Source organism: Pogoniulus pusillus, chromosome 1 (assembly GCF_015220805.1).
Source record: "Pogoniulus pusillus isolate bPogPus1 chromosome 1, bPogPus1.pri, whole genome shotgun sequence".
Taxonomy (NCBI): domain Eukaryota; kingdom Metazoa; phylum Chordata; class Aves; order Piciformes; family Lybiidae; genus Pogoniulus; species Pogoniulus pusillus.
This window is the reverse complement of record NC_087264.1, coordinates 1,320,092-1,331,422: the sequence shown is the minus strand read 5'-3', so window position 1 is coordinate 1,331,422 and position 11,331 is coordinate 1,320,092. Positions and strand designations below refer to the sequence as shown.

At 51.6% G+C, this 11,331-nt stretch overlaps 1 long non-coding RNA gene across 1 annotated transcript; it reads right to left on the bottom strand.

Annotated features, from left to right (window-relative positions):
• Nucleotides 1–2,089: 2,089 nt before the first annotated feature.
• On the bottom strand, nucleotides 2,090–11,096 carry LOC135180256 (uncharacterized). Its single transcript, XR_010304349.1, has 2 exons — nucleotides 11,037–11,096; nucleotides 2,090–3,020 (listed from the first exon to the last, which is right to left on the bottom strand). It is a non-coding gene; the product is annotated as an uncharacterized LOC135180256 (long non-coding RNA).
• Nucleotides 11,097–11,331: the final 235 nt, after the last annotated feature.

The following is an 11,331-nucleotide window of genomic DNA, read 5'->3' as shown; positions in this document are numbered from 1 at the left end:
TCTTGTGACTTTTCAGTACTTAAAGGGGCTACAAGAAAGATGGGGACAAGACTTCTTAGCAGGACCTGCTGTGACAAGACAGGGGGTGATAATTTGAAAGTAAAAGAGGGAGATTTAGACTAGAAAGGAGGAAGAAATTTTTGACACTGAGTGTGGTGAAACATTGGCCCAGGTTGCCCAGAGAGGTGGTAGGTTCCCCATCCCTGGAACCATTCCAGGTCAGGTTGTCTGGGGCTCTGAGCAACCTGTTCTAGCTGATGATGTCCCTGCTGACTGCAGGTGAGTTGGACTAAATCACCTTTAAAGGTCCCTTCCAACCCAAAATGGTCAGTGATACTATGAAGGGTGTAAAGCAGGTTTATTTGTGGGCACAGCAAAGTGGTGTCAGATGTCTGACCTACACAGAGTTGGTGCTTTAGGGAGCAAGCAACACTGGTACCTTTGCAGCAACTCCTAGTCCCCATTGCTTTGCAGACAGGGAAGCTTGGAGATAAAAGATGTGCTCAGGTGTTGAGGTGCTACACTGGTGAATCCACTCCTCGGAAGCATCTGTGTGCTGTAGTGGGTACTAGAGAAAAGTCCAAGTTTTGGCTTAAAAAGCAACGGATGTGGATGAATCCATCTCTTTTTGGGGGAAAAAATATAACAAAGAGATAACAGTTGCCTGAAGCCACCAGGAATGCCTGGCAATGTGTGCAGGAGCATCACTCAGAGGTTCACAGGCTCAGAGGATGTCAAGGGTAGGAAGGGACCCAAAGACATCATCCATTCCAACCCCCCTGCCAGAGCAGGACCATCCAATCTAGCTCAGGTCACACAGGAATGCATCCAGACAGGCCTGGAAAGGCTCCAGAGAAGGAGACTCCACAACCTCTCTGGGCAGCCTGTGCCAGGGCACTGGGACCCTTACAGGAAGGAAGTTCCCTTTGTGTTGAGCTGAAACCTGCTGTGCTGCAGCTTACACTCATTGCTGCTTGTCCTATCCCAGGGAGCAGTGAGCAGAGCCTGTCCCCCCCTCCTGACCCCCAGCCCTCAGGTATTTATAAACATTGATCAAATTCCCTCTCAGTCTTCTCCAGACTAAGCAGCCCCAGGTCCCTCAGCCTCTCCTCACCAGGCAGTACTCCAGTCCCCTCATCATCCTCATAGCCCTCTGCTGGACCCTCTCCAGCAGATCCCTGTCCCTCTTCAACTGGGAAGCCCAAAACTGAAGGCAGTACTCAAGATGGGGTCTCAGCAGGGCAGAGTAGAGGGGGAGGAGAACCTCTCGATCTGCTGGACACACTCTGCTTGATACACCCTTGGTCGAGGATCACCAAGTCACTTCCCACAGCTCCCGCACGTCGGGCACAAACAGTGCATCTCATCTCACCTGGGCGCTTGCCTGTGGCACGCTCGAGCTTTCACCAGGTCTGGTGACTAATTAAACAAACAGGAGGGGAGTTCCCTGCCAGCAAACCCCAGCCATCTGTCTCACCCTCCAGCTCCATCCCAATAAATGGTCAGCCAGAGAGTCCCTTTCCCCTCTTGGGTGCTGACAGTGCTCCCGCTGCCCGGGCGTGCCGAGGGCCAGCCCACGGAGCTGCAAGGATACACCATCTGCACGTCTTGCATGGGAACGCGGAGCAAGGCTCGTTACGCCGCCGGCGTTAACGGCACCAGCAGCTCCAGGCGGAACGCAGTGCGCCTGCACGTTGCTAATTTAAGGGTTGCCAAGCTGGCTTTGCCCACAACGCCTCTCAGGCTTTGCATTTCACACATCTAAAGTGGTAACAGCAGTGAGCAGAAGAGTATTTAGGGCTGAAACACCAAACGCAGCCCTCCGCGAGAGGTGGTGTCCCCCTGAACTCAGCAAGTCACCCTGTGAGGATGACAGGGCTGAAGCTACAGGGTCTGTCCTGTGCTCCAGCAGCTATCAAGGTAATCTGATCATAGACCCAAAATAGTCAAATGCCACTTGAGACCCCACAGTACCTATTCCCCACATGTGCCCACTTGGAACTCCACAGTACCTATTCCCCGTAAGGGTCCCCCTTTGGGACGCCACAGAACCTGCCACTCCCCAGGAAGCAGACATGGAAGAGTGAGATCCTGATGTAGCAGCAGATACTGTAATGTTTGGAGGCTTCTATGGTAAAACTAAATCTATGATCCATGGAAGAAACCTCACCAGGTGCACTGTGGGGTGGTGCTCATGTAGGGCAGTGCAATAGAAGAATCCCCAGGCTGGATGGAAACAAATTCTCTTTTCTTGGGCTAACTGTGGATGGAATTGTTTGTGTGTGTGTGTATGAAGGACTCCTTAACAGCTCCATGGTCAACTCCTCCCCACAGACAGAGCATCCAACAAGCAAAGACTGTGTCCTGGGAGAAGATCCACCCCAGCCAGCTCTGCATAAGCACAAGGCAGAGCAAGGGGAGAAGCAGGATAAATCTATTTTATATAGCAATTCCTGGAGGACCTTGAGATCCTCGTGGATCCAGAGAGAGCATTTCTGCAGGGCTGCAAGTCCCAGGGCAGGAAACAGAGGCTGGTAGTGGGGCTTTGTGCTGTCCATGCCCCTTTGCTTGGTCGGTGCAGAGCTGATGGTGTGGTCTAGCCGACCTCCCCTGCTCAGCACAGAAACATATAGGCACCAACTAGGTTTCTGCTTCCCACTACAGAGAGAAAACAACAGGCCTCTGGGACTGTTAGCCAAGCAGGTGGTCTAGGCAAATTAGTTAATCTTGATGGTTCATGAGTTCAAAGGAAGCAGTTGCTCATCTCAGTGGAAGCTCTCAGCTAACATATTTTGCTGAAGGAGGGATGAGCTTTCTTCACCAGCACGCAATGGCCCAGATTTCCTAGCTCATTAAACCCCAGTATTAATGAAAATACCATGGTAGGCAGGCTGAGGTAATTACACACATCTCTTCAGTCTGTTCTTCAGCAAAGGGTGGGAAATGGCCACTGGGATCTTAGTGTTTTCCTCACCTTGGGTGGTGAAGTGGAGCTGTGTAATTCATCCAGCTAAGCCCTCCTGAAAATGAGCACACACACACAAAAGAAACAGAAAGAAAGTAAAAATTAAACCCAAACAATAAAAACTAAACACTAAAACATAAACCTGGGTCTGCATTTCCAAACTGGATGATAAAAATCTGTATTTATATCCATGCTTCTGTGCCCATACTGGGACTTGAGGATGACCTCAGGTCTGAATCCAAGGGAGGGCAACAAAACTGGTGAAGGGTCTAGACCACAAGTCCCCTGTGCAGCTGTTGAGAGAACTGGGGGTGTTTAGCCTGGAGAAAATGAAGCTGGGTGGAGCCCTTCTCCCTGTTGTACAACTTCCTGAAAGTAGGTTGGAGTGAGGTGGGGGTTAGTGCCTTCTGTCAAGGCACAAGGGATAGGACAAAAGGAAATGGCCTCAAGTCGCACCAGGTGAGGTTGAAGTTGGACATCAGGAACAATTTCTTTGCCAAAAGGGGTGTCGAGCCCTGGAACAGGCTGCCCAAGGCAGGGAGGAAGTGTCCATCCCTGAAGGGATTTAAAAGGATGTGGTGCTGAGGGACGTGGTTTCGTGGTGGACTACTTCAGCAGGGCTATGTTGGACTTGTGGATCTTAAAGGTCTCTTCCAACCAAAACACTACTATGAGTCTACGAATTCACCACGCGAGCAGCAGTGATCTTCCAAGAGCTATCCCACCTGGGGCTGGGGCAGGAGAACACAGATCTTTCCTGTGCTGAAGAGAGCTGAAAAGGCAGTGCTGAAAAACCTAAGCTGGCTCTGTGTGCACTGCTCTGGTGACACTGTGCTGGGGCAGGACATGGAATGCTCATCTCCCAGCCTTAATGTGTGACCCCACCAGCTCTCAGTTGGGGTGTAGAACCCTTCCTTAAGCTTCAAGGGTGATAAATTAGGTGTTGCAGCCTAAATCCTCTTAAAAGCAGCATGGTGCAGAAGGCAGTGATCACCAGGCAATGGTGGACAAGGGCTGGGAAGGAGTGTGTTTAATCCTCTGGTGTCAGCTACAGCAGGGGATGGATGCAGCTGAAGGGGAAAAGAAGTGGCAGCATCTAGGTGCTAGAGAGACCACTGGGAAATAGAACTCTATCTAGCTCTGTATAGCCTGAATGATTCTACAGACTAGAACTGTAGAATCGTTTGAGTTGGCAAAGACCCTTCAGACCATCGAGTCCAACTGTTAGCAGCCAAGTGCATCCCTACACCAGGTCCTTCAGCACCACATCTACATGCCTTAAATCCTTCCAGAACTGGGGACTGCAGCACTTCCCTGCACAGCCTGCTCCAGGACTTCACAGCCCTTCTGGGGAGGAACTTTTTCATTATGTCCAACCTAAACCTCCTCTGGTGCAGCCTGAGGCTGTTTCCTTTTGTCCCCACAAGAGAAGACCAAGCACCTAGGTTGGTTGGCATGGGAATCATTGCTCACATGGTGTCTGTTTAGCCACCGTTAGGGAGTTGCTTTGAGAAGACCTCGTTTCATCTCCTCAAACACCATCGTGTGGTGCTGGGAGTGCACTGGCATCTGCCTCTCCAGTGATGTCTGCTCTGCCCTGTGCACTTGATGTGTTGGTTCACAGGCACCCCAGGGACACAGAGTGAACAAAATAAATCAGCTTAACTAATGGCTCTCTAAAAAGCATCCCTGGCCAGTGTGTCACAGGCTGCTCTCATGCCCGGTGACACTTGGAGAATCAGCGACAAAGAGGAGCTGAGGAAGAAGAGGATGCTGCAGCTCACGTGGTAAGAGTTCAGATGGGTCTGCAGCAAGATTCCTGAGTGGCTCTGGGCCCCTCGTTGTGCACACTAACACCCCTTACATGCCTGCCAGTGAGGTAGCTCCCTGGATGGCCATCATCTCATGCCTTCACATCATGTCTGCCTACAATGCTCGGATCTTTCAAGCCATCTGCAGGCAGCAATGAGAGCAGCTTGTTGTAGGACCTGAAGCTGACTAAGGCTGTGGTGGAAGCAGATGGCCCTGCTGAAACAAGACACTGGTCCCTAAGGAGGCACCATTCAACGTAGAGGCTCGACTCCCCGGCTCCAGCAGCTCCAAGACAGGCATGAGCACACACTAGGAAGGAAATTGCTTCCCTACCTACTCCTCTCAAGCAGTGCTCCTTGGTAGCTGGGTTCCAGCTCAGGACTCGTGTCAGCAGCACTGCTGCTATGGCAGGTTTCCTGCTGCATTATTAATAACGAAGCGCCTGGTGCCGGCAGAGCGATGGTAATTTAAAGGAGAGTGGGAGAGCTGCCAGGGTGAGGTCTCAGATGTAGCCAGAGTGCTGGGGTGAGAGAAACCTTCCTACCCTCACCTGATAAAATGGCAAGGCATACAGGCATGCGAGGCAAGCACAAGGGGAAACAGCTCACACTGACCCCAGAATAGTTTGGGCTACAAGGGACCTTTAAAGGTCATCATGCTAGGAACAGGGGATCTTCAGTTAGCCAAGGCTGCTCAAAGACCTGTCCAACCTGCCCAGCCTTCAAGGCTGGAACATCCACATCTCCAGGCAGCCTATTCCAGTGCCTCACCACACTCACAGTAAGGGATTTCTTCCCAATATCTAATCTAAATCTCTCCTCTTTCAGTTTAAAACCATCACCCCTTGTCCTACTCTCCCTGGTAGTCTCTCCTCATCTTTCCTGTAGCCTGCTTCAAATACTGAAAGACCACAATAAAGTCTTCCTGGAGCCTTCTCGAGGCTGAACAACCCCAACTCTCAGCCTGTCCTCACAGCAGAGGGCTTCCAGCCCTCCCATCATTATTTGGCCTCCTCTTGACTCACTCCAACAGGTCTAGGTCATTCTTCTGTTGGGTGCCTACAGACAGACATGGTACTCTAGGTGGGGTGTCACCAGAGCACCAGGGCCCAATCACCGCCCTTGAGCAGCCGGGAGGGGGGCTCCATGTGCTTGGGAAGTGAGGCAGGTTTGGCAAAGGAGATCCAGTCTCAGCCATGCCCCTTACACCACCCTTGCTGCTCTCACCATCCCTCCACATCCCAGGCCACTTGCTTACCCTGGATGCTCCTGCTCACCTTGATGTGGAGGCTGCTTCTCAAGAGTCCTCAGGAGAGCTCCACAAATGAAGGCTGTCATTTCTATGAAGGGCTAAGAGCAAACCAGGTAATTCCAGCCCCAGTTCCCTGATGAACCAGGCTGGTTGTACAATGCTCTGCCACATGCCTACATTGTTTTTACATTTTCCCCTCCCTGGGCAACCTGTGCCAGTGTCTCACCACCCTCAACCTGTGCCAGGGTCTCACCACCCTCACTGCAAACAACTTCCTAACATCCACTTTCAATCTCCCCTCTGCCACTTCAAACCCATTCCTCCTCATCCTGGCATTACCAGACCCTGTCAATAGTCCCTCCCCAGCCCTCCTGTAGCCCACTTCAGATACTGGCAGGCCACTCCACGGTCTCCTTGAAGCCTTCCCTTCAGGCTGAAGAACCTCAACTCTCCTAGCCTGTCCTCATAGAGAGAGAGGAACACAAAGAGTTCCATCTAAATGTGAGGAGGAAATTTTTCATGTTGAGGGTGCTGGAACACTGGGACAAGCTGCCCAGAGAGTCCACATCTCTGGAGTCATTCAAAGCCTGCCTGGACACCTTCCTGTGCATCCTGCTCTAGGTGAACCTGCTCTGGCAGCAGGACTTGGCCCAGATGATCTCCAGAGGTCCCTTCCAACCCCTATCATTCTGTGATCTCATGGTCAGTTGTGGTGGCAGGAGACATGCCGATCCCTGGTAGTTCTCCGGGGTCTCCACTGACTCCAAACTTGATAGTTCAAAAGGGAAAAAAGGAAGAAGAGGAACAACTGCCAAAATAATTCACAAGTTAGCAACTTCCCCCCAGCCTGGTTGTTAAGGTATAGCTCACAAGGAGCTGATAGACACCAGAATAAATAGCATTGTGAGAGTGCTAAGTGAGGCATTAAGACCTCTCACCAGTCCCTTGGCTGCAAAAATCTGCCAAGAAATACTGGATGTGAAGTGGCTATGCAGTGGCAGAGGATAAAATACGAGCAAGCATCAAAGCCCCTCTTCTAATGAAGACAAAAAGCTGGAGGAGGCATCTAAAACCTAGAAAAGCTTTCTAGGTAGAAAGCTGCTGATGATTTCAATCTGATCAGTCACCAGTGGCACTCCCCAGGGCTCAGTACTGGGGCCTGTTCTCTTTAACAACTCTATCAAGGATCTGGATGAGGGGATTGAGGGCAGCCTCACCAACTCTGCAGACTACATTAAGCTGGGAGTGACTATTGATGAGGTTGAGGATAAGAAGGCCCTACAGAGCAACCTAGACTGGCTGGATTGATGGGTTGAGGGCAGTGGGATGAGGCTCGAGAAGGCCAAGCAATGAGTCCTGAACTTGGATCACAACAACCCCATGAATACCTGGGGCAAGAGTGGCAGGAAACTGCCCAGCAAAAGAGGATGGTGTGTGCCAGCATGTGCCTAGGTGGCCAAGAAGGCCAGCAGCATCCTGGCCTGACCTGGCGATGGTGTGGCCAGTAGGACCAGAAAAGTGACTGTCCTCCTGTAGTCTAGACTGGTGAGGCCACACCTTGAACACTATGCCCAGTTCTGGGGCCTTCACTAAAAGAAATAGGTCCTGAATGCATGCAGAGAAGGGTGGCAAATCTGGAGAAGGGTCTAGAGCACAGATCTTGTGAGGAGTGGCTGAGGAAACCGAGATTGTTCAGTCTGGAGAAAAGGAGGCTGAGGGGAGACCTTCTCACTCGCTACACCTGCCTGAGAGGAGGCTGGAGTCAGGTGGGGGTTGGTCTCTTCTCAAGTAGCAAGTGATAGGATGAGAGGAGATGGCCTCAGGTTACACCAGGGGAGGTTTGGGTTGGATATTAAAAGTAATTTCTTCACAGAAAGGGTTCTCAAAGCCTGGCACAGGCTGCCCAGGGAGGCAGTTGAATCCCCATCCCTGGAGGTGTGTAAAAGACACAGAGATGTGATGTGGTGGGACATGGTTTAGCACCAGGCATGGCAGAGTTAGGAAGTGTCTGGACTTGATGATTTAAAAAGTCTTTTCCAAACAAAAAGGCTCTGTGATACCAGGACACTGCAGACTGAGAATATAAAGCACAGGTAGTAACTGTGTAGTACCTTTGGAGGTCCCTTCCATCCCCTGACATTCTGTGCTTCTGTGATTCTAGAATCAGTCAGGGATGGAAGGGACCACAAGGAGCAGCCAGTTCCAACCCCCCTGCCATGCCCAGGGACACCCTACCCTAGAGCAGGCTGCACACAGCCTCAGCCAGCCTGACCTCAAACACCTCCAGCCATGGGGCCTCAACCACCTCCCTGAGCAACTCAGTCCAGCCTCTCACCACTCTCCTGCTCAACAACTTCCTCCTCACCTCCAGGCTCAATCTCCTCACCTCCAGCTTTGCTCCATTCCCCCCACTCCTGCCACTCCCTCACACCCTCCAAAGTCCCTCCCCAGCTCTTTTGCAGCCCCCTTCAGATCCTGGAAGGCCACAAGAAGGTCCCCTGGGAGCCTCCTCTGCTCCAGCCTGCACAGCCACAACTCTTTCAGGCTGTGCTCACAGCAGAGCTGCTGCAGCCTCTCAGCATCCTCCTGGCCCTGCTCTGGACACTCTCCAGCATCTCCACAGCCCTCTTGCCCCAGGGGCTCCACAGCTGGATGCAGGACTTCAGGTGAGGTCTCAGCAGAGCACAGCAGAGGGGGAGAATCACCTCCCTGGCCCTGCTGGCCACACTTCTGCTGCTGCAGCCCAGGCTCTCTTTGGCTCCAGAACTGGGTGCAGTATCCCAGCTAGGGTGTCCCCAGAGCAGAGTCGAGGGGCAGGATCACCTGTGATTCTGTGATCTAGTCCACCTCCCGTGTGGTCAGCAGGGACATTCCAGGGGGCTGTGGTTCACACTACTATAGAGTGGTGGCAAGGCAGGGAGCAGGGTCTGGCTGTTCTGGGGAGCCCCAGTGAAGATGCATGAGCACGTGGTCATGGCCTGAGTGCTGCACTCAGTTGTGCATTTGCACCAAGAGGCCACAGTGTGCCATCAAAACAACACTGAATTGTTGGGAATGCTGAAGTTATCCAGAAGTATAATCTCACTCCTGTTTTTCCCTTTGCCCTTCCTGCCCAGCATGCTCCAGCAAGACAACACCAAGCCTCCCTAATGGCTGAGTTCAGAGGAGGACTTGTGCTGTATCAGAGAAAATTCAGCTATTTCTGGCATTAACTACTGTAGCTATAAACACACAGGACACCAGGGACAGGCTCTGCAGGGGCTGCACATCCGCTGCGACAGCAGAGGCCAGTCCTTGTTTGTTCTGCCTCTCAGGGCAACTGAGCAAACTGGTGCCCAGCTACACACATCAGACCCAGACCTCTTTCACCTGGCAGACCTCGAAGAGCTTCATGAGGGCACAGAGGGACTGAGCAGTGCAGAAGTTAGCAGGGAAAACTCAGACCATGATTCCTGGCTCCTTTTATCATGTTTAAGGTTTGAAGTTTGATGTTAGCAGGTAAATGAATCTTTTTAATCAGCTTCCCACACAGAAGATTGTCTTAAAACTGAGCACAGTGCATACTTGGGCTCTCTCTCACCTGCTCAGACCCAGCAAAACATAACCTGTTGAACTCTCTCTTCCCTGATGGGGAATGGCATCATGCCAGGTTGGCAGTGTTAGCTATTGGCAGCTCAGCAGACAGCCTTGCTGCTCTAATGGTCAGTGATCATGAGAAGAAGAGGCTCAGGGGTAACCTCATTGCTACCTGAAGGGAGGCTGTAGCCAGGTGGGGTTGGGCTTTGCTCCCAGGCAAGCAGCAACAGAAGAAGGGGACAGAGCCTCAAGCTGTGGCAGGACAGGTTCAGGCTGGATGTTGTTAGGAAGTTGTTGTCAGAGAGAGTGATTGGCATTGGAATGGGCTGCCCAGGGAGGTGGTGGAGTTGCTGTCCTTGGAGGTGTTGAAGCCAAGCCTGGCTGGGGCACTTAGTGCCATGGTCTGGTTGGTTGGCCAGGGCTGGGTGCTAGGTTGGACTGGCTGAGCTTGGAGCTCTCTTCCAATCTGGTTGATTCTATGATCCTCAGTGGTAGTGCTGACACTTTAGAGGATCTGTAGCAGAAGGCTGCACCACTTCAGCCTGCAGGGAGTAGGGGTCTGGGCATTAGCCAACTTTCTAAGTGCCTTATGGGAATTCTGAATTCCTTGTGGGAATGGGAAGACCTGAATTGTCTCTATCCCATTGTTTGTCCTCTGCTTGAAGAAGGTAGGGAGGGAGGAAGGAAGATCCTAACAGTAACTTCACAAAAGGAAGATGTCCACATCATAGTCCATTGGCATTTGAAAAAGCACCTTGGGACACCCCCAAAGTAACATCATTAGTTTCATAGAATCAATCAGGTTGGAAGAGAGCTCCAAGCTCAAACAGTCCAACCTAGCACCCAGCCTTATCCAGCCAACCAGACCATGGCACTAAGTGCCCCAGCCAGGCTTGGCTTCAACACCTCCAGCCACACAGACTCCACCACCTCCCTGGGCAGCCCATTCCAATGCCAATCACTCTCTCTGACAACAACTTCCTAACAACATCCAGCCTAGACCTCCCCTGGAACAACTCCAGACTGTGTCCCCTTGGTCTGTTGTGTGTCCCTTTGTTCTGTTGCTGGGTGCCTGGCAGCAGAGCCCAACCCCACCTGGCTACAGCCTCCCTTCAGGCAGCTGCAGACAGCAACGAGCTCTGCCCTGAGCCTCCTCTTCTGCAGGCTGCACACCCCCAGCTGCCTCAGCCTCTCCTCATAAATGAGTTTGATCAATTCATTTCAAAGCCTCAGCTCTGATTACAGCTGATGACCCAAAGCAGTGAGGTACCTCCCACTTCTCTCCTGCAGTGAAAAATCAGTGCAGGTTTGTAACAGCCAACTGCTGCTGAAAAGAAGCAGGTCTTGCTGCCAGAAGTCTGCCTAACGTTCCCTAATGTCACCAAGTCCATAAACATCATCTATAATGAGTGGGAGTGGAACATTATATTACCTCTGTTACAACAGGGCGACAGAGCGGAACAGCCTCTGTATATTTTGTGGTTTGGTGGGTCACAGGAAGGTTTTATTTCTCTCCTGGAGCCTTGAAGCCCTGTTTTAAGACAAGCAAGGGAGACAGAAAGCAGCTTTAGAGCTGATCCTGTTACTTCTCACCTGATCTCTATTTTGAGATGGCTTCTTAGAAGAAGGGCAAACGTAATAAGGCAGCAAGTGTATTTTTATAACTCTAAGTCAGGTCTTTGATTTGGGCCAGCAAGGAAGCTTGTTAGATCTGATAAAGCAGCTGA